Source organism: Odocoileus virginianus, chromosome 2 (genome assembly GCF_023699985.2).
Source record: "Odocoileus virginianus isolate 20LAN1187 ecotype Illinois chromosome 2, Ovbor_1.2, whole genome shotgun sequence".
Taxonomy (NCBI): domain Eukaryota; kingdom Metazoa; phylum Chordata; class Mammalia; order Artiodactyla; family Cervidae; genus Odocoileus; species Odocoileus virginianus.
In genome coordinates, this window is record NC_069675.1 from 91,923,944 (window position 1) to 91,948,337 (window position 24,394).

General features: G+C 34.7%; 1 protein-coding gene and 1 long non-coding RNA gene across 4 annotated transcripts in view; one reads left to right on the forward strand and one right to left on the reverse strand.

Moving 5' to 3' along the window:
* The window catches only part of PBX3 (PBX homeobox 3), a 215,244-nt gene that overhangs the window by 63,163 nt on the left and 127,687 nt on the right, over positions 1 to 24,394 (forward strand). The window lies entirely within an intron of this gene.
* Positions 10,236 to 14,563, reverse strand: LOC139037400 (uncharacterized). The gene is made up of 3 exons (XR_011490176.1): positions 14,481 to 14,563; positions 14,083 to 14,264; positions 10,236 to 11,480 (listed from the first exon to the last, which is right to left on the reverse strand). It is a non-coding gene; the product is annotated as an uncharacterized lncRNA (long non-coding RNA).

Sequence of the window (24,394 nt, forward strand, 5' to 3'; positions counted from 1 at the left end):
AGTTAAAAAAAAATTCCATTTTGTCTACTGCCTACTTACCTCACAAAGAAGATATTAGGATTGTTAGATTAAAAAAATTATTGTGGAATCTTTTGGAGAATAGTTCTTATGACTATAGTGTGTAGCAGTTGTAGATAAGAAGTATTACCAGAGTCCCTGCTTATAATTCATAAGTATAAAAACACTTATAGTTAGGTTGTGAAGTTTGAAAATGAACTTATATGCTTGTTACACAGCCATACTGGTTTATTTTTAAGTTGTGCTTAGACTTGTGGTTCATTCTTTTTTCAAAGAGGAATTTTGTTATTTGGGTTCATGACATACACTACTCGCTTGTTTGAAATATTACTCGTCTGACAAAAAAATTTTAATCCTAAATTTTCTAATGTATAACTTCAAATATAAAGCTACTTTTTAAACTTCTCAAGAGAATGTTGATCTTTATTTTTTAACTTAAAATTTTTGACTCCATCTGCAATAGAGTAATTGAACTGTGTGGAAGCAGGAAACATGTGCACACTATTGATACCTTTCTTGCTTCTAAGAAAATGATTTAGATGTAGATATTGTGAAATCTTTATTTAGAGGGGAAATATATGAATCTAGTATAACCCTGTGCTATTTGTTTTTAATTGATATTAGATAGACGCTGTTAATATGAAAAGTTAAAACAGGAAAAGATGACAAGGTTTAAAACTTTTCTGATCTTTTTTGTGTTAACTTTTTTTCTGCTACATTTAATTGTCTTTTTTATATTTCTTGCGTAAGTTGTATTTTATACAACTATGCAAATTATATATAATTTATACAAATTTTATACAAATTATACTTGTATAATTTCTACAGATTTCTGAAAAATGTATTTTAAAAAGCTCATTTATTTCCATTTATCATCTCATTCTCCTGTTTCCCCTAGTGCCTGGCTTTACACATAGTCACTTAATAAGTGTTTGTACTATACAGAATTGAAGTTTTTACTGTGGGATTGAAACTAGCCCTGTGATGGAGCTGAGAAACAATTTACCACACTGGATGTGTAGCCCCAGCTATTGTTTAGTCTCAGGGTGAACCCCTCTGATTTTTTACTTTAAGGATTTTTTAAGTCCCTGTTTGTTCCTAACAGGAGACTGGCTTTGCTTCACCCAGGTTGTTTGATTGTAGCATTGAACAGGATGTTGGATGCTGAGATTAAAGAAATACTTGCTTCTCTTTAGCACTCCTCTCCACTTGAAAATTAAGTGCTTAGAGCTTTAAAAAAGTGATTTTTAAAGTAAGGCAAAACTTTGCCTTCTCCCCTTACTAAACCTGTAGCATCTGGCAATAGAAAAAAGTATAGTGGGACTTATTGGCACCATGGTGCATAGCACTGAAGAATTCCATATTGTGACAACACATCAAAATAAATTGCTGTCAACAGACCAAAACACCAAGTGCTGTGATTCTGTCTGACGTGTGAAGATTCAGACAGGCTGTCTTGACAAGTTGTGGTGGAGCACCTGCATTTGACAGAAGACAGTGATATAAATCTGATTTGCCTGATATGAAGCACCTAGATATAAGTTAATGCTGGTGACAATAAGTCTGCATAAAATTTCCAAGACATGAGTCTGATTTTATTTTGCCTCTATTATGTGGTATTATTTTTTGGTCACGTTTTGATACTTACTTGGTTCCTATTTGTGTTCATAGTTTGGCTTTGAAATATAATTGTGAATAATAAACTCTGAGAAATGTAACAAATTAAGTTTTGTCAGCCCCCCTTTTTTTGTAGTATTGCAGAAGGCAATAAATACCACTGCAGTTGCTCAAAGCAAAAGAAAAGCAATGAAATTTTATTTTATACTGATCATAAAAGTAATCATAGTTGGAGTTGTATTAATTTTTTAACTTATCCCCAAAATATTGAAAACTGGGTTAAAAGACTTGAGCTACTATAAATCTTCTCTCAAGCTGTTTTTGGCTTTAAAAAGCCTCTAGAAGAGGTAAAATCATTGAATAGGTGATTAATTTTTACCTTTCATTACCAATAAATGATAACTTTTTATAGTACCAGCATATATCACAGTTCATTTAAGAATGTGTAAAACATATCACAGCTCTGGAATTTAATTGTAGAACTTCCTATTAGCTTCTGTTTCAGTTCTTCATGTCACCGCAGATACCTCATTCTGACAGTGGTAAGCTAGTATGAAATGCATAGAGATAGAAATTTCAATTATATTTTTCTAATTGCATCTTAAAATTTCTAAGAGGTATTAACAACAGGTTCCTTTAGTTGAAAGAGCGAATCCTTTTAAAAGCAAAGGATTCCTGTGGATGGTTTAGATTATATGATTTCTGAAAATTTAGGGCAAGTTTAAAAAAAAATGAAAATGAAGACAAGGCAATGTAATTCTTTTCACTTTTTTATAATAACTTACTTGTTTGTAGCATTCATGGTAAGGTGTCTTATCCAGATACATAAATCTGTCCGTCCCCCCCCCCCCCCCCAGTTTCAAAGATACTATTTCATATTGATTTTTATCTCATTTGGAGATTAGTTTCCAAGTATAACCAATTGTTGCTCTATGATGTGAAAGAAACATACAGAAAGAATTCAGTAATCCACCAGAGTTGAGAAATTTTGAAAATAGCACTGTCTACTATATAGTATTTAAAGGCATAAATTATTATTTTTTAAAATTACCATTCATTCTTGACTCTATTGTTATTTTATCCCTTAAAGGCTGCTAATGAGAAATAGAGCCTCATTATGATTTTAAGGATGAGAGAGGAAGGCTTTTAATTAATGATATGTAAATGGTCTTGAATTGATTATGTTAGAATATCAAGAGAGATGGGTAGAAGCTGTGGTGTAATATATTTTAATTAAGAATTAATTAAAAATGATGGCAATTTCATAAAGCCTCACAGAAAATAGTGGAATTTACTTTCTGTCAGGAGTAAATTAGCCTGTGATTAAATAAAGGGCTTGCATTAATAGTGGAGTTATTTTTAAACTGTGTTGTGAAGAATTATGTAATTTTTCCTAAATAAGTAGAATTAAAATTTAATATTTAAAGGTAGGTTTTAAACAGTGGCGGAAAACTAACATGCTTGTGAACCTAATATTCTTTTGTTAGAAAAATTCTGTGAAGATATTTTTAACTCCAGCATATACACTGTGTAGCCTTAATAAAAGAATGGACTTTATCCTATTGCCTGATGAGCGGTGGGGTAAGGAGTGTGCTTGCAAGCAGCCTTGAGAGTGTTTTTTTTTTGCCTCTAGGGCTGTTGTGCAGAAGATCTGAGAAAATCCTTTATTTTGTTGATCATTGATGATTATTTTTAAAGGAGGTACTCTTTTGTTGTTGTTCTGCCGAGTTTAAAAACATTTCTTGCCTACATGTGGTTTTTCATTGTAAATAATACTTCTGCTGAAGGGGAGAGCACCTCTTTAGAAACTCTAAAATGTATATATATTTCTTCATGTTGAAGCTTTATATTTCCCTGAGCATGATATATATTCTAATAGGTGACATTTTTATACACAAAATTTTTGGTAGTTTAGAAAAGGTTTTAAAAGTTTGATTGTAATTTGACCATAGTAGAAGAAAAGCTGTATAATCTAATAAATGTATTTCATTACTATTTTCCTGTATATTCATACAGGGTATCATCTCAGTGTTGTAGCTGCTTATATTGGATTATTAGTTAAAAACTTCACATAATATATTGTGACATCTTCAGCCTTAATTCAGTACTTCATACCTGTGAAACACACTTTAATCAGTAGTTGAATTTGAAGATTTAATAGATCATTCATTTCAGCAGTTGTACTCTTGTGGATTTTGTTGTTGTTACTGTTGTTTTTTGCTAAAGTAAAGCTAGTCTCTCAGTCGTGTTCACTCTTTGCAACCCTGTGAACCGTGGCCTGCCAGGCTCTTCTGTCCATGGATTTCTCCAGGCAAACATACTGTGGTGGGTAGCCATTCCCTTCTCCAGGGGATCTTTCCAACCCAGGGATCGAACTTGGGTCTCCTACATTACAGGTAGACTCTTTATCTTCTGAGCCACCAGGGAAAACCCTGTTTTTTGCTAAGTAGCTTAAAAAAGGATGCAAATTTTTCTTTGTCAGTAACTACTACCATTCATTGTCTCACTGCCTATGTTTGAATCTTTTATGTGACATTTCAGAGTACAGTCATGTTTTATGAGCCCACTGTGATGTGTGAAACTCAGAAATACAGTTGTGAGGGACTTCCCTGCTGGTCCAGTGGCTAAGACTCTGTGCTTCTAATGCAGGGGTCTCAGGTTCCATTCCTGGTCAGGGAACTAGGTCCCACATGTTGCAACTGAAGTGAAAGTGTTAGTTGCTCAATCATGTCTGACTCTGTTACTCCATGGGCTGTAGCTTGCTAGGCTCCTCTGTCCATGGGATTTCCCAGGCAAGAATACTGGAGCGGGTAGCTGTTCTCTTCTCCAGGGGATCTTCCCAACCCAGGGATCAAACCCAGGTCTCCTGTATTGTGGGGAGATTCTTTACCATCTTTACAATTCTTTACCATCCCTGAGCCACCAGGGAAGCCCTGCTGCAACTTAGGGCAGGTGCAAATAAAGAAGTAGAAGTACTTTTTAAAGAAAAAATACAGTTGTGAGAAAGAGGGGAGGGGATGAACATGTCTTGGTTCCCCTGCTAATGATTACCATTGCTGCTGATTATTGACATTTCCTAGTCACTGTGGAGTATATGAAAATATATACATTATTTAAAAAGTTGCCATAACCCTGTGTATATACTTATATTCACCTGTAACGCTTCTTAGAAAATGTTTTTTATGTATCTCTGTGTGTTATGATGTGTCATTGCTTTCATCTTAATGCTGATTTTAAGTTGCAAAGACAGTTTTAAAAAGATGAAACTTATTAACATGTATAATGTTAATATGGCCCTTTTTAAGGGGAGATCATTTCTTTTGATGATAGTTTTAAAGAATATTTTTTACTTTAGATGTGGGAACAGTTTTTTTTTTTTTTTTGACCATGCCACCAGCATGTGGGATCCTTTTTCCCCAATCAGGTATCAAAACCCTGGCCCCTGCATTGGAATCCCAGAATCTTAACCACTGGACTGCCAGGGAAGTTCCTGGAAATCTTTTTTTTTTTTAATTTAATTTTTTATTGAAGTGTAGTTGTAAGTGTAGTTGATTTACAATGTTGTACCAGTTTCTACAGCAAAAGGACTCAAGTTATACACATAGACATCCTTTTTTAAAATATTCTTCTCCATTGTAGTTGATCACAGGATATAGTTCCTTGTGCTATCCAGTTGGACCTTGTTTTTTGGGAACAATTTGACATGTCATGTGATTTCTAAGTTTTAGAGGGCTAAATAATCCATCAGCACCTTGATGAAGTTTTTGTGGTAGCTACTTTGACTCAGTCTTTTCTTTTTTTTTTAAGGAAAAATTTAAGAGATCCAGTATGGTTTTATTTTGGAGTTTAGAAGGTAGAAAAGAAGGGTTAAGGGAATGAAAGAAGGGTTCAACCCTAAAGGGTTGAAGAGTTTTTATAAGATCAATGCCAGGTATTTGGTTTCTGTATACTATTAAGTATCATTATTTTTCTTCATACTTTATATTTACTATTACTATTATTATTTTTCTTTGTAATTCATATTTGTTTTTATCTTTATAAATAAAAGTTGAAACATAAAGAAGTGACCTTAGAATGAAAGCAGGTAAGATTTTGGTTGACTTTGTGGAAGAGCTCCTTGACCACTAGTGTGAAAAGTAAGTACTCAGTTTGTGATTCTCAGCATCAATTGGTCTAGATATGCCTGCAGTCAGGGATCTGATCAGAAACTTGCTCAAAGGCCCTTCAGTTCTGTTACTCAGTGTGCCTGTATTGATCTTATGTTTCAAAGAAAGGTATAGCTTTAATTTCATGAGAATGAAATATCCTAATTAATTTGTTGTGCATGGCACAGGACACGGGCTTCTTGTTGCTCTTTTCCTGGTGGCTCAAAAGAAAAGAGAACTCTAGTAGACTCTATGGTATATTTAGGGACTTAGTCCTTTCTACTTTGTAAGGAAAGACATCAGGTCTAGAAAGAAAATACATAGATCTGAATATATTGAATATGTGATGAATTAAATTTTTACTAATAGTTAGGTTTTTTGTTTTTTGCGTTGTTTGTTTTTAATACTGTTTGCTTACTAGAGAATGGGAGACAATTAAACTCCCAAGAATCTGGATCTCAACATGCTATCAGTAGTCCCAGCTATTGTAGTATAACATTGACAGCTGCCATTTATTGAGGATTTATTGTTTGCCATGCCGTGTGAGAAGTTCTTTTCTTGCATTAGTTCATTTCATGCTCATATGAGCTCTAAGATATAGGTCACTGGCTCTCTTTATGTTTTCAAGATCTTTTTCTGTGCTGTATAGAGTTTTTGAGAACCCTAGAGATCTTTTGGTTATGTAGTTTAGATCTATCAATAATCACCACACTAGAGATTTTTAAAAGTTATTAGTTTGTTTTAAAATAACAGTAATAAACTAATTGCATTTTGATATTTTAAAAATAAAAAAAAACTCATGGTTTTCAAAAGAAAAAATTAGTTAAAAGAGTGGCGTTGTTTTGCATTTTTTTGGCAACTCTTTTCAGTGTCTGACTTCAGCAGCTGGATTCTCACCTGCTTTGTATCAATCTGTTGTGATATCATACTTCATGTGGCCCCCAATACACTTCATTGAATGCTCGTGAGCAAATGAGAGTATAAAGGGCAATAGTAATATTTTGAAAATAGTTTTGACCTTGCTGGAACCATGAGGATACCTTAGGGGCCTGAGGGTACCTGGGCTATACTTTGAAAACCACTGATTTAAGAAGTATAATCAGTCAGTTCAGTTGCTCAGTCATGTCCGACTCTTTGCAGCCCCATGGACTGCAGCATGCCAGGCTTCCCTGTCCATCACCAACTCCCAGAGCTTGCTCAAACTCATGTCTATTGAGTTGGTGATGCCAGAAAGTATTATAATTTTTTACAAATAAGCATCATTGCTTACTTCTGATGTTATAGCTAATAAGTATCCATTTTTCTTTGTATTTTTTGCTCTCAGCTTTGACACTTAAAGGATCAATCCATAATTGTAATATCACTAAGTTCAATGTAGTAGCTTCCTTTATTTTAGATTCTAATTTGGAGTCTTCACTAGAATATTTTGGAAGCCTATTTAATTTTGCATTAGGAGGCACTTTTTTAATGTTAACTGTGGGGGGCAGTTTTCAACCAGTTCAATTCTAGCATAGTATCTTTGAATGTGAAAGGCAGTACATTAATATTTAACTTAATATTTCCAAAACTTAGAAATTAATTCCAGGAGAAAACTGCTAAAATTGTATGTAGCACATAGAGGTTCTAGCTTAATAAGTTCCTTCATATTCACTGCAGTCTTTTCAAATTCTTTCTGGGAATGATTTTTACCTACTTTAAATGTTTTCATGATCTAATCTTTCATAGGTAGGATTCTTTATTTGGGGAAAAAAAGAGCTTCCTTGCTTGAAATCCAAATAATTTGTTTACTGTTCTATATCTTGATTATTTGTCATGTATGATATAGAAATAACCTTCCTCTTTCCTTAAAATATTTTTATGTGAAGTTTCAGATAGAACTAAAACTCAGATATTATAATTGCTTGCTGACTCTAGCTTGTCTGAAGTATTTACTGATTAATGGAGGGTCATTGGTGATTAGAGAAATCTTTCCTTTGAAAGATTATGATCTTCATTCTATGATCATTCATATCTATGATTATGAATGCTACAAAAAAGATAATGGTAGTATCAGTACTAAGTATTTAGACAGTTTAGCTTCTGTGTGAGACCTTATTGGGGAGAACAGATTGCTCTGTCCTACAATTATGGAAATAATTTTTGACTTAATGAAGTTATACAATGTGTAAATGAATGTATTTGATTGAGGTATTAGGAGAAATTCTAAAGTAAAGGGTTTTGTAAGGTTTTATAAAGGGTTTTGAAGTAAAGGGACTGCAGCCATGAAATTAAAAGATGCTTGCTCCTTGGAAGAAAAGCTATGACCAACCTAGACAGCATATTAAAAAGCAGAGACATTACTTTGCTGACAAAGGTCCGTCTAGTGAAAGCTGTGGTTTTTTCAGTGGTCAAGTGTGGATGTGAGAGTTGGACTGTAAAGAAAGCTGAGTGCCAAAGAATTGATGCTTTTGAACTGTGGTGTTAGAGAAGACTCTTGAGTCTCTTGGACTGCAAGGAGATCCAGCCAGCCCATCCTAAAGGAAATCAGTCCTGAATATTCATTGGAAGGACTGATGCTGAAGCTGAAACTCCAATACTTTGGCCACCTGATGCAAAGAACTGACTCATTGGAAAAGACCCTGATGTTGAGAAAGATTGAAGGTGGGAAGAGAAGGGGACAACAGAGGATGAGATGGTTAGATGGCATCATTGACTTGATAGACATCAATTTGAGCAAGCTTTAGGAGTTGGTGATGGACAGGGAAGCCTGGCCTGCTGTAGTCCATGGGGTCACAGAGAGTTGGACCCGACTGAGCAACTGAACTGAACTGAAAGGGTTTTGTAGGGTATTTGGAATTTTTACACATTAACTTTTAATTGTCAAATATTTCAAGCACATGGCCATCCATATTCCCTCTTGTTAAATTGACTAAATATTAAGACTGCTTAATATCTGCTTTAGATATTTATTAAAAAGAAAAAAACAACAGTTTCTATATGATTGAAGATTCCATCCCATCGGCCCATTAACTTTCCTATCTCTACTTGAGTACTTGAGTGGTACTTATCTTATAGTTGGTGCATGTTGTTTCTCATTTGAATTAAAAAAACTCACTATATATTTGTGTCTTTTTAAATAATATATAGTTAGTATTTTTAGAATTTATTAAATAAAATGTATATATGCAGTGTGTATATATATGTGTATGTGTGTATAGTTTTGTAGCTTGCTTTTTGCCCTCACCATTGTTTTCCAGGTTTATCCAGTTTGATAACTGTGGATCAGTTTCATTCATTTTAACTGCTTTGTAGTATTCGATCTTGCAAATAAACTTCATGTTTATTTCAGTGTTGATGGATGCTTAAATTATTTCCAAAGTTTTACTCATTTAAATACACTTGTACACATATTCCTATCCACAGGCAAGAATTTCTCTGAGGTTCATAACTAGAAATGAAAATGTTGGGTTATTGAGTATATATATATTTGACTTTACTTGAGGTTGCTGGATTGCTTTCTGAAATGGTTATACCAATTTACACTGCCCACCAGCAATAAGACTGTGCTTAGTTTAGTTCTGGAATTATGCACTTAGTTTTCAAAATCAGAAACTAAATTCACTTAGGACCTTAGTCTACTGTGTCTTTATGTGTTGGGTATAGATGCCAGTAGTTTTTAAGTTGGACTTTTGGATATAGTCATTTGTATTTTGCTTTTTTTGGAATTACTAGTTTGTTGTCTAGAGGAATTCTTCTGAGGAACTCTTCTGAATTATTAGTAAACTGACAAGAAAAACACAAAAGTCATTCAGTTAAATATACTTGCATCCATATTTTCTTTAGGCAGCAATATTTTTGACTTGCCAGATCTGATATATGCAATTGCACTGCCTAGACAAAATTTCCATATTTCAGAGTAATTAATGGTTTATGTAGAAATTCTTTGACTATATTTTTGTTTGTCAAACATAATTTATTAGAAATCAAAACCATAATATTTAGGATAGGACCGAAATTAAGGTTAAGTTGTGGCTTTTTGCTATGCATGTCACAATAAAAATCTGTCATAACAGAACCCTATAAAAGGGGAGATGGGAATAAATACTTTACAGCTCTTCTGCTATCTGGCACCATTCTTTAATGTATTCTAAGACTGTAATAAAATTTTACTGGTTGATCATTTAAATGCAAGGTTAGAAATAAATTTGATGATCCATCTGGAAAAATAAGATTGGTCAGTTTTTAAAACTACTCTTGACCTTTCAATTAGCATATCAACTTATAGTAGACCAAACAAAGCAGCTTCAGGCTGTAGTTAAACAGCTTATTTATAACAGAAAGTTACTGAACACAAGGTTCTCTCACAGATTAAAAGTTTTGTAATGTATTTAGAATGTTCAATTTATTTAATTTATTAAGAAATCAAAAGGAACATAGAGTTCTAAACATCGTTCTGACAGATCTGTTTGCTTTTATTTCCATTAAAAGTATTTTAAAACCTTTGATTTAATAGCGAGAATCAGTAATATAAGTCACCTTCTTTGTTCTAGGGTAAACAGAACGCAAGCTTTCTCCAGTTCCCTTGATCAATGAGAAAATGCCTTATAGCAGAACCACATGGAGAGAATGTAGCTGTAGGTGATCCCCTGAGAGTTTTTTGATTGGAGCAGAGAGTTTGGTATTGAAAGAAGAGGGAGACAGACAGGTTATTTGAAAATATTCCCATTAGACCAAATGCTTATGTTGGAGCTATGCTACAACATTTTTCATGCAGAAAGTGCAACTTTATCAGTTTTAAAGGTTAAAGGCTATTCATTGCATGATTGTAATAATGTCTTTCTACTTTGGAAATCTTTGTGTACTTCTGCACTCCATTAACCAGTTGCCCAGAAATTTCATTTATTCACAGGCTGCTTGTCAGTCCTTCTAGGATTTTATTTTGAAAATACATTGTTAGAAAATTTATCATTTAGTTCTTAAAGTCAGTGCAAATGCAATACATATTCTTCAGCTAGTATTCACTTGTCAAGTTTATAGCTAGCAAAAGGAGAGATAAGTTTGATAATTTGATAACCAATTATTGATATATGTACCTGTTAATGATTATCTTAGGAATTCTAGTATCACTAGATGAACAATCTCAGCATTTACCTTGCTAATCAGTTTGATGTACAAATTAAACCTTGTACATACTCATTTTGGTGCAATTTAGTTAAAATACTCATGGTATAACATGAATATGTGCTTAATTTGGAATATCTCAGCAGTTTGCTCTAAGTTTTCATTCAGCCAAACTGTTAGGAAGCTTGAGATTTCAACCTCCCTTTCCTTAAATTTAAAAAACAAGCAACAAAGTAGAAATATTTTAGTGTTTTTCTGAAAGAGGAGAAGCAAAAGTAATTGTTTTAAGAAGATTCTAATTGAAGAATTAAAGTGCCATGGTCTTGGGAAGGTTGCCTTGGTCCTGGCGCTGCTCTGTGGCAGTGCAGCCCCAGATGCCTGGCCAAGCATCCCTTACCGACATCTGGAACCAGTTGCAATACATCACTGTCAAAACTGCTCTCTATACGTATCTGCATTTACACATTAGTTACCCACGCAGCACTCATCAAAAAAGCTGAACAATCTTGACATGGTGTCCCTTGTGGAACTGCAAAGGTGAACCGAAGTTGGGAGGCAGTGTCTCGCGTCACTGTCTGCTGAGCTCTTACAACAGGAAGCCTGATTAAAAGTGAAAGGAAAAATTTCTCAGTTGCCTCAGCTCTGTAGACCTCAGTATAATTTTTTATTTACAAAAGGGATTTTTTTTGTATTATGTAAAGCAGATGTATTATGAGCACCAAACTGATTTTATTTGTTTAGAAATGGGAAAACTATTTTCAGCTTTTAGTTGAAAAAAAGATTGCTTTGTATATTTCTTAGATTTACTATTAGCTGTATAATTTCTTTTATGTATCATTTTAAAGAAAATTTAAAAAAACAAGAGCCATAAATTATAGATAAAATATTCATAACACTGTGTCACTTTAATTGAATAATAGTATAAAATTTGAAACAGTTGACCTTTGCTCTTACATGGTGATAGCAATGTTTGTACTTATTAATTTTCAAAAAGCTGAATAATAGAAAAGGAAAAATGGTTATTTGTAGATGTTTGGTATTGTATATTTAAATGTGCTTTTGAAAAAGAAATAATTTTGACAAAAAATAAATATTGGCCCTTTATATTAAGAACTATTCAGGAGTCTTTGCAACCACATCTCCTACAATAATATTATTACTAATAGTTATGATAATAATGGCTGACATTTACTGGACTTTTTTTAATGTACTAGAAACAGTCTTTCTGCTTTATATGGATTATCTCATTCAAACTTAATAAATGGGGGTACTCTTTCTCCCATTTATTGGAAGGAGAACCATGCTAAAGAAAGTTAAATGACTTGCCTAAATTCACACAGTTAAGTGGTGGACCTAGATTCAGCCTCCTAGCAGTCTGATTTGAGAGTTCACACTAGTTTTTTTTTTTTTTTTTTGGTATCTCTGTTTCTTATTTATTGATTTGCATGTTTTACTGTTATTATAAAAATTTTCAAACATATCAAAAAGTAGAGAGCACAATGAACTCTTGTATAAAACCATCAACCAGACTTAACTGCCATCAATATCTTATTCTTGTTTCATATGTCCTCCCACAACTTTACTTCCTGCCAGAATATTTTAAAGTTAACTACAGACACCATGTTATTTCTCCTGAAATACCTGTTTGCTTTTAAAAAAGATGTTTTCTTCTTTATAAAAACTACAGTGCCATTTTCACACCTCATAAAATTAACAGAAAGTTATTCAGTTAATAAGACTCTTAATGTCATCTAATATCTGTTTAGGTTTTCTGATTGTCTAACTTGTCTTTTTTACAGTTGGGTTGTTTGGATTGGGATCCAAAAATGTTCATTCACTATATTTGATTGTTATGACTCTTGTCTTTTACACTAGAACAGATACCCCTGCCCCCTTACTGTGCTTTTCCATATACCGTTGGCTTTTTGAAGAAACCAGATGGAAACCAAATGGTTATCCCGTAGACTGCCTCACATTCTGGATTACTGATTCTTTTTCTGTTTTAAAAAATTGAATAGTGAATTACTGAATTACACCTGATGTGAAGAACTGATTCATTGGATAAGATCCTAATGCTGGCAAAGATTGAGGGCAAGAGGAGAAAGGGACAACAGAGGATGAGATGGTTGGATGGCATCACTGACTCAATGGATGTGAGTTTGAGCAAACTCTGGGAGGTAGTGAAGGGGAAGGAAGCTCACAGTTCATGGGGTCACAGAGCCGGACATGACTTAGCAGCTGAACAACAACAACAGAGGGATTAAAATGATAATTTCCAGTTATGTTTTTCCTTCTTCATGTATTAGCCAGAACTCTTTCAGAGAGCTTTATTTGATCCACTAGGGCTGTTTGGTTTCCCTGAAATACAGTTCAGGCAGTATGAAATGCTTAATTCTTTCCCTTTACTGATCAGTTTCCAGCATAAGGAGGTAGTGCCTTAAAATCCTCCAGTGGTGTATACACTTCCACTTGTTTCTTTTGCTCGCTCTTTCTTTTAGTTGTTATTATGAAGTCTTGGCTTTTTGTATGTGCAGTGTGTTTTAATCAGTTGCATTATACTTTTTGATGCTGAAACTGCTCCACATTTGTCCTACACGAGCCCCTTCTGTGTCCTTTTGACAAGATTTTTTTTTTTAATAACTTCTTACTTTCTGGCACAACAAAAATGCCAGGCTCACCTTGATAGTCCCTGCATTAACCCTGGAATCTGCCATTTCTCCAAAGAGTTGTGGTTCTTTTTATTGAGAAATGATATGTTAAGACCATAATATGGGTACTTATTGCTACTGGATTCTTTGCTTTTAGGAAAAGGGGGGGGGGGAGTGAGTTCTCATTGATAATTCTAATTCAGATTTGTACTTCTTAACTAGGTTAACTTGTTACCTTCTTTGATCTTATACTTCTTTATGTTAAATATTAGATTCCTAACAGAATTAACATATTATTTATTTTATCTTATATTTCTAATGGTTTCAAAATAACAGTCTAGACTATTGAATGAAGTTGAAGTCCTCTTTGCAGAGTTTTGGGGGGAGGGCCCTCAGAGTATATCTCTCTGAAGATGTTCAAGCCACTGTGAGATTGGGTTGATAGACAGTTATATCATTTAATTAGTCTTCAGTTTTTAAGTTTGTTTTCCTACATGACTTGGAACCTGAGCGGACTCCTTTCATCTCAGTAGTTATTCTCAGCCTTCACTTACCTAGGGTCCCACAGAGCATTGGTCCTTTTCTCTGGGAGTGATTTTTTGTTGTTGTTGTTGAGTTGTGGATTCCATGGCTGTTCCTCTGTACTTTTTGCCGTTGCCATTGCTGTTAATGGATGTTTGGCCACACCTTTCTATATTCTTGGTTTCCCTGTAGGCTCAGACAGTAAAGAATCTGCCTGCAATGCAGGAGACCTGGGTTTGATCCATGGATTGGGAAGATCCCCTGGAGAAGGGAATGGCTGCCCACTCCAGTATTCCTTCCTGGAGAAAGAATTCCATGGACAGAGGAGACTGGTGGGCTATGGCCCATGGGGTCACAAAGAGTCAGACATGACTGAGCGACTAACATATTCTATATTCTAGGGTTTGGGGGAAGATTCCTTGTCACCTACTTTTGTTGAAGATGTCATGTGTAGGTTATTCTTCCCTGATTGCTCTGTCTGGTTATGATGATGAAATTTGGTGAGATTTAAAAAAATACTGACACTGCTGTGTTCTTATTTCTGAAAGTTCCAGAGTCTGTGTCACCTTAACTACTGTATGATTTTGCTTCTGTGATGCTCTGGTATACAGCTTGACTTAGAAAGTTTTCCTTTGAGCTTTATTGTTGGGTGCTAATTATTGAGGTATGGTTAAGAAGAGGAGTAAACAGAGGGAAGGATTTAATATTTACAGCAGTACATTCCTGCAGTGTGCCAAGAGTGCTGGTGATGATGAAAATATTACATTGTCTTGCTGAATCCTCATAATACCACCATAAATTTGTGTTGTCTTGTGGTTAGAAAACTGAGGGTTAGCCAAGTTAAGTAACTTGCCTAAGAGTATTTGGCTAGTAAGTGACAATACTGGTTTCAAACTGAGACTTATCTGGCTCCAAGGCCTGTGCCTTTCTATTTAGAGCATACTTATTTTCTCAGAACTTTTTCTAACAAGGCTTGCATAGGCAGCTTTCTTTACCAAAAAGTTTTAGATTGGGGCATAAGAAACAAATCTACCTTGTCTACACTCAGGTTAATGCTCTGAAAACAAGTGTGCTGATTATAGGATATCTGTAAAGAGTCTTCTATTATTTTGTAAAACAGTAGCTTTAAAGGTTGAGAATGATATTTAAAAGGCACCTTGTCCTGGGTTCTTTTTTAAAGATGAAGGAACTAAAGCACATACTACTATAAAATGTATGTGACTTTCAGATTCCTACGAAAGTGCCAGAATGGCATTGCACGATGGAACATGGTCCTGCCTGCCACCTGGACTCAGCAGTTCTGAGTCACCAGTGAAAGCTGGCTTTGCTCACGTCCTCACCTGTCTTAGCATTGTGCCAGGAAGCAGTGTCAGGCCTACCGAGTAGTGGTGTATGGAGATGTGGGTCCACTTTGCTACAGATGAGGTTTAAGATAGGTATTTTACAGTTCTGTTATCAGCTTCTACTTTTGGAGAAGAAAAAAATGAAATTGGAATATCTATGAATAATCATTTTAGGCAACAGGATGGTTTTAGCACTTCAAGAAAGGGATGTTTTCCTTTCCTTTCTCCCCTTTTCTTCCCATTTTCAAACAGCAGTTGCAGCAAAATAGTAGTGATATCTCTATTCCTTGGGTGTCAAACATCAGAATTCAGTTTAAATTTTGTTCAGTTTAACTTAAAAAACTCCATTGAGATATAATTCACATGCCATACAGTTCACCCACTTAAAGTGGCTAATCAGTGTTTTTTTAAAGCATATTCACAGAATTGTGTACGATCACAATAGTTAATCTTAGAAAATTTTTACCACCTCCCTAAAGGAACCTTATACCCATTTACTACCAATTTTTCCCTTACCCCCAGTCCTCAGTCAGTTCAATTCAGTTCAGTCGCTCACCCCCAGCTCTAGACAACCACTAATCTACTTTCTATCTCTGTAGGTTTGTCTGTTCTTGACATTACAAACCTGTGAAACCATGCAATACGTGGTCTTCTGTGATTGACTCAGCATTGTGTTTTCAGTGTTCTTTCATGTTGCAGTGTATATCAACATCTCATTTCTTTTTATTGGAGAATAATTTTCCGTTGAGTGAATATTTTATTTATCCACTCATCGATTGATAGAGACTTGGGTTGTTACACTTTTTTTAATGTTATGAATAATGTTAAGAACATTCTTGTACAAGTTTTTGTGTGGACATATAGTTTTACTTTTCTTGAATATATACCTTGGAGTGGAATTGCTGCATCATGTGGTAAAGTGACTCCATGCTAACCTTTGAGGGATTACCAGACTTTTTTTCCAAAATGGCTACACTCTTTTCCCAACTGTGCTCTATGAGGGTTCCAGTTTCAGTTTAACTTTAAACAGTATCATCAATCAGGTAACTATTGCTTGCTTTGTCTGAACCAGAGATTCTTCTAGATGCTGGGAATGCAGCAGTAAACATGGCTGACAATTATGCTGCCCTCAAAGATCACACACTTTGGTGCAGAGGGACAGACAAAAAAAATAAGTAGAATAATTTCAGAGCATGCCTAGTGTTGTGAATGTTTGAGGAAGTTTCTATGAGAGAAGAACATATATGAACTGAGACTGAGAAATGTAGCTGGAGAGGCAATTACAGAAGCTAAAACTCCAAAAGCATCATCTTTCGATAACTTTTTAAGGTGAGAATGCTGTTGTGGTAGTGGTTAAGACTTATAATAGACCAATTGTTTTTACTCTTTTTGTGACTTATTTACATCCTCTGCCTGTTTTTATCTTAGGCTTATTTTTCTTATTGATCTGTAGCAGTTCTATATATTTTGGATTCTAATCCAATAAAACAAGGACAAAGGTTATGAAAAAATTAACAGACAAAGCAATAGAAATAACTATTAACCATGCAAACAAAATTGCCAATCCTTACTCAAAATAAGAAAAAATAACTGCCATTTAACTAGTGTTTACTATGCACAATTCTAGGTACTCCATATATATTAATTCATCTAATTTTCATAAGAACATTTGAAATTGAAGTATTATTGCCCCGTATGACTTATAAGGAAGTGGAGTCACAGGGGTTAAGACACTGTCCCGTGGTTGCACAGTGAATGTAGAACCAAGTGAGTGAGAGAGCCAGGAGACAGCCCCAGAACCCACATGCTTAACCACTACATTCTGCTGACTTTTAAGAGTCAAAAGAAAGTAAAACTGCATTGAACTACCATTTTAAAAAATTTATCAGATTGATAGAGATCAAAAAGCGTAGTATCAGTGTGATTAGAAGGGTGTAGGGACAGACCCTCATACAAATTGCTGGTGGAAATTGTTATAACCTTCTTTGGTGGGCAGTATGGCAATATCTATCAAAATTTTAGTAATATGTTACAACATGACCATCACTAACCCTGCTGTATGATATGCAGGAAAGTTGTCAAGAGAGTAAATGCTATGAGCTCTCATCACAAGGAGAAAATTTTTTCCTTTTCTCTTTTGTTTTATTGTATTGATATGAAAAGATAGATGTTATCTTGAATCATTGTCATAATCACATCACAAGATATATGCCTTAAATTTATACAGTGATATATGTCAATTATTTCCCAATAACACTAGGAAAATATAATTATAAAAAATAAGTAAATCCCAAAAGAAAAATTTTAATGTACATAATCCTTTGACCCAGCAGTTGCGATTCTTTGAATTTAGCTTTTATATATATTTGCAGATAAAAATCTTACATATATATATATATATATATTCAGGAATACCTAATAGCACTTGTTAGACTAGTATAAGCTGGGAAATAATCTAAATGTTCATTAGTAGGGAGCTCGATAAATAAATTATGTTACCTCATTCAGTGTAATACTGTATAATCCATAAAAGAGAATGATGAAGCCCTTTATGTGCTAATATAGAAAGTTTCCAAAATATGTTAAATCAATAAATTAAGGTACAGAACAGTGTGTATATGTATTAATAAAGGAATAAAATGATAGAAATATATATTTACTTTGTGTATGTATTTAAAATAGTGTGTTTATGTGTATATATACATGTATTATGTAAAAATATCTCCAGGCACACATATGAAACACATGAAATTATTTGCTTCTGGAGGAGAATAATGTGTTTGCATTCAGGAATAGGAAAACAACTTAAAAATATTGTACCTTTTGTATTTTGAACTGTTTTACCTTTTGTTGTTGTTGTTCAGTTGCTAGTTTGTGTCTGACTCTTTGTGACCCCATGGACTGCAGCACACCAGGCTCCTCTGTTCCAGTATCTTCCCTGGAGTTTGCTCAGATTCATGTTCACTAAGTGGTGATGCTATCTAACAATAGACATTAAAATTAAAATATACTTTAAAAGAAATATAGATGCCAATAATTGAGGTTGATAAAAGGCCATTTTGAATTATTTTGCAGTTGGTTTTTCAGAATAGTGAGGGTGTCAAGAATATTCGTTCATAGTGTTTGTTTTTTTTTAAAGTTTTCCCAAAAGACAGCAAATAAAAAATGCACCCATGGTTGGTGCCAGCCTGTTGAAATGGTGGAAATATTCTAATAGCTGAGCCAATACCATGTATGAACAATTACTGCACTAAACTACAAACTGCTTCCCATTTGTAGTGCTCATCCTACAGCTCCTTCATATCATCAGAAACTTCAGACATACTTTGGTAGACAAGAAGATTTGGACTGTAAATGAGAAATGATAGGAGGATATATTTGCAAGAATGTGAAAAATCTCCTACCAAATCTCACAGTCTTAGGCTGTAACCAAGGTATCTACATACATATAATTGTCTATTTGCTAGTGTCGCACCTTGCTGTTCTTTGTTATTCATGAGATTAAATTGGACTCTGCTAATGTCAAGGGACAAGAATTGATATACATAATACTAGCTCTTTGTTGTTGTTGTTTAGTCGCTAAGACTCTTTGCGACCCCATGGACTGCAGCACACCAGGTTTCCCTGTTCTTCAGTATCTCCTGGAGTTTGCTCAAACTGATGTCCATTGAGCAGGTGATACCATCCAACCATCTCATCCTCTGTCACCTCTTTCTTCTGCCTTCAGTCTTTCCCAGCATCAGGATCTTTTCCAACGAGACAGCTTTTGGTATCAAGTGGCCACAGTATTGGAGCTTCAGCTTCAGCATAAGTCATTCCAATGAATATTCAGGGTTGATTTCCTTTAGGATTGACTGGTTTGATCTCCTTGTCCAAGGGCCTCTTGAGAGTCTTCTCCAACACCACAACTCGAAAGCATCAGTTCTTTGGCACTCAGCCTTCTTTATAAGGTCCAGTTCTCACTGTTTGTACCAAAGCACAAAATATTTGGAAAGAAGAAAGTCTAGGAATGGGAGTTGGCACTGTATCGTTCAGACTAGAAATGTATGGTACTAATCTAAGAAGATTTTAGAAGAGAATAAGCTAGAATTTTGAAAGTAGAAAGGAAATGGATTTTTTTTTGGGAGAGTGTTAAGAGTTTTTAGGGAAATCATCTGTAAGGGATGAAAAAGTTTTGCCAGTATAGAAGGAAAAGTTGAAAGCAGCTCGATAAGATGAGGTTTTTTTGGAGCTTAACACTCATGAGAGAGGAATGGTTTAGAATAGGGACTTTGGAGTCAACATGGATTTGGGTCCCAGTTTCATACTTCTCAGCTAGGTTGTCTTGAAGAAGTAACTTTATAACTTCTATGTGTTACTTTTACAATTTCTCAACTGGTGATAATTCTAGTACTTAACCTCAGAGAGTGGTTGTGATGATTATATGAAATTAGGCATAAATGCATATAGCCAGGTGCCTTGTGGGCTTCCCTGCTGTCTCAGCAGTAAAGCATCCACCTGCAATGCAGGAGTTGCAGGTTTAATCCCTGGGTTGGGAAGATCCCCTGGAGAAGGAAATGGCAACCCATTCCAGTATTCTTGCCTGGGAAATCCCATGGACAGAGGAGCCTGGCAAGCCACAGTCCATGGAGTCAACAAGAGTCAGACACAATTTAGTGACCAAATCACCACCACCAAATGTGTTGTACATTGTAGGTGCTCAACTGTTAATGATAAGTTTGAGAACCAGTTGAGTCTCATTTTTGTAGATCTGAAAAATCAAGAAGCAACATGATATATAAAGAGAAATGTACTTAGATTCAGAAAATCTGTCAGTTGTACAAGTCTGTAGATAGTTGAATATACTCTTTGTGTTAGTTCAGTTAGAGTGAGATTCAAAAGTGAAGACAGATAAAGAAATAGCTTAATAAAAACAAATATTTTGTCTTTCCTTTCACCCTTCCCACCCCCTCAACATGTAACTCACTTCACATTTAACTTGGGATTGAATGTGGTAATGAGAGAATACATAGGAGTTCTCAAGATACATTAAATGCTCAAGAAATGCTAATTTTACTCATATAATTCTTTATCTCCCCCTTCGAAAGTATTACGTGGAAAATAACTCTTGAGAAACAGTATTCTTGAAAGTAAAGGATAAATGGAAAGATTGAGGGTAGAGGCAAGCACTGATTACCAGGTAGTTGTAAACTCTAGTTGTGTTGGATGAACAGTTATAACTTCTTACATAGTAAAAGTTAACAAGATTTAACATGAGCAGATAAGAGAGAAAAGCCAAAGATCTATGGGGAGTTTAAAAGCTTGGAAACCAGAGAACATATTGGTCCTGCTGACTCTAATAGAGTTAGGGAAGATGTTTTCGATGTGTTTAGTTTTTCATGACTGTATAACATCCAAGTATATACATTGTGTGAACAACAAGAAGTGAAAGTTTGAAGATCGGATAAAAGAAAGGGATAATATTGGCTGGTGATTCTTAAACATTCCAAGATTGTATTTTCAGTGACCTTCCTGTTTATGGAATGGAGATAATGAACTCTTGACACCTAATACATTTATACTCCCTTTTGAAGTATTTTGCTGGCTTAAAATTCTTAGTATAAAGCAAAAGCTTGGTAGACCAGTGCAGTGTTCTGTTATCCATCTGTCTTGTGATGCTCATTCCTGGGATACAGGGAGCATTTTGCATTTTCGATGGGGGGCTATTCAGATGCCTTCTTGTACGTGTGGTCATGGATAGAGGGATTGTTTTTATGCTTTTTGTGTTCACAGGTCTATCCTTTGACTTTTTATCTTAAATAATAAAGAAGATAGTAAAAATAAATAATTGTAACTTGTCTCTTATTATGCTGGTATTTAAAATGTCTTCCAGAAAAATTTTTCTGTAGATAGCAACAACTTTGGAATAAAGGAGGAACTTTTCCAGGATGGAGCTTTCTTTTAAAGCACTGAAAATGTGTCTGTTTTGTTGATGCTTCCTAAATTACAGTTATTTAATGTATTCTGATCACATGCAAATAATGCTGTCCTCCTTACATTGGTATTTAACAGTTTGTTATAGACAGTATCTAACAATAGGTAGCATCTTTTTTCACATCTTTTCTGCTTGGCTTTTGTATTATTAGTTACGTATGCTTTAGGGGATTATTAGTGACTCCTAGCACACATTTATTCCTTAGCGATGGCTAAATCTCCAAGTAAATTTTTCTCCTTTCCTTTAAAGAATGGCCATTTTTCTCTCCTAACTCCTTGATCTTCTTGGTGCATTGACTATAATTTTATGAGTAGTGTATTGTATTTTTCTAGAAATTTTTTTTCACTTGAAAAATGTTAGCTTTAAAATACGCTATATGGCCTTTTGGGAGGTTGTATACATGTATGGGGTGAAAGGCAAAAGACTGGAAGTATTTCTATTACAGGGCAGTTTCTTTGTTCTTACTCTTTCTTTTGAATCTCATTCTAATTGAATTGCCACAAAAAGAACATTTTACAAGGAGTCAAGGATTTGAACAAAAATGTACTTCCTTTGTGGAATTACTTGCTTGTTGCATTTTAAATTGTCCAGTTTGTTGCTGTTAGCTCAGTTCTTACATAGCATCTAACTATATTATTATTTAGAAATTATTGCATTATTATATACTGACATTTATTAGGGCCCACCATATACTAGGGGCTGTGATAAGCTCTCACATGAATCAACTGTTATTTGGTTGATCCTTCCTATTTTTTTCAGGTGATGAAACTAAGATCTGTAAGGTTCAATAAATTTTCCAAGATCACCCAGCTATTAAGTAGTAGAGCTTGGACTTGTTACCAAATTCTATCTGCATTCTAAGCCCAAAGCCTTAGATTCTATTAATAAACCATTTGAATGATTAGGTGAATACATATAATTAAATTTATTCTCATTGTTAAAAACTCAAATGTTTTGTTGCAGTGTTTTTATTTTATTTTATTTTTTCATTTATTTTTATTAGTTGGGGGCTAATTACTTCACAACGTTTCAGTGGGTTTTGTCATACACTGACATGAATCAGCCATGGAGTTACATGTAGTGTTTTTAAAATCAAACTTAGTTGATGCTTAGTTCTTGGGGATAGGAGAAATGTTGTAGATTATTCTTGTTTCTGTTAATCTAGCACCCCCTAGGTACTATGTTTTTTGCCTTGGTCTTGTGATATGGTAGGCACCAGAGAAATGCATGGCTGGATTTTTATGTATATAACCATTGCAGCAGGACATTTATAACCACTCTGCTTTTCCTCCTCTTTGCTATTTCATCCCTAGACTGTTGTCTTACCTCAGTTTGTTCAGTGACAGAGAATAAGGAAAAGAGTGAAATCTCTGGAGTATAAGTCTACTGTGTACGACTTGTTTTGGTCTTGAGCTAGCAGTGTCTATAGGACACACAGCCAGCTTCTGTTCGAAATGCCATTTGGTGGGCTGTGTTTCCTTTACTGTAGGCAGACTTGATTGTCCTGGTTACAGAATTAAGAGAGATTAAGTTAATCTCTTAACTGTTTTGGATGTTAGAGTTAACTTTAGAAAAATGTTGTAGTAAAATATAACATTGGAATAAAGTATATCATTAAAGCATGGATATTTTAAGTGGGTAGAAATAGTTTGATGTCAGAGCTTTTGGTTTTTAGTGAACTTTTTAATGTGCTATTAATAAGAATCTAGATGAAAATTTTAAGACAGTATGCCCTATCTGAAATATGAAATGATTTTATGAGACTCCTAATTCAGAAAGCATGTATTTTCTTATATTGTGTCAAGATCTAATTTTGAAGGTATTCATTTTTATCTTTATTTGTTGATGATGTGTCAATTTATCTTCTGCCTTCAAATGAGAAAGTAACTGACCTCCTTTAGGTAGGGTTAGAGGTATCAGCTGTTTCTTAAAAAAAGTTGCTTCAGCGGGTTTTCTTTATGCTGGCTCTTCTCTTTCAGACCTTCTTACTGAAGCTAAACATCAGTTCAGTTGACAACTTTACTCAATTCTAGGCAACAGTGGCTGTGCTCTGGCCTGCAGAGACAGTGAATCCATTTTGGCTCTGACACCCAATTTTATTGTAAAACACATTCATGTTGACATCATATCAGTTTCCTGAACTATTACATGCATAAAAGAATTCACCCCTCTCCATTCAGTCTTTCTCAGCCTTCCAGTAAGGAGAAATTTACACACCCAGTGTTTTTATTTTGCATTTAATGTGGTCTAGTCCAGAAAACAGCAGCTTCAATTTTAAAGAAAATGTGCTTTTGGAGGCACTTAGCAGAGTGTATTAGCTTAATGGTGTTCATTGGTAGAAGAGGACTTAAGAGAAATGCACAGGGCAGTTTTTAGGCCAGGGCAGTTGAATTTTAGGGGAAATCAGGTCCACATTGACCTAAGATTATGGGGATTAGTTGCCAAAGCTCTTCTTTATGCAACTTCAATTTGAAGCCTCATCCTTGCCCAATTTTGTGGTTTTTGCCTTCTGTTGGCCTTCTGATTGTGTTATGTTCTTGAAGCCCTTTTAAAATTGCTGAATATGGGGGCTGGGGGGATTGGTTGGTTTACTGATGTTTGAATTTGCTAGTTTCAAATTTCGAATTTGTTTCAAATATGATCCCAATCTTCGACTTTAGTATATGTGGTGGTGGTGGTGGCGGGGAGAGTAGTCTTCCTTGTATACAAATGTAGCCCTTCCATTTTCATGTCATTTCTAGCTTTGTACTGAGTTGTAACTGAGGCTGTTTTCAGTGTTCATGATAGAGAAATTTCACCTTTTTCCTTTTAATGGTGCCTGATTGGCTTATCTAATTCCCAGTCCTAGAATATTAAGATATTTTCTTGTCCTTTTTCTTTCCTTGGTTAATATAGGCTTCCCTAAAATATCCACAAGCCTAGGTTTTCCTTGTTATTTGGTTCTAGTGTTTTGAGACTGTCTGCTGGGAGTTTCATTTACCCGTAAGAGACTGACATTCTAACACGAAGTGATTGTGAATTTTGTTT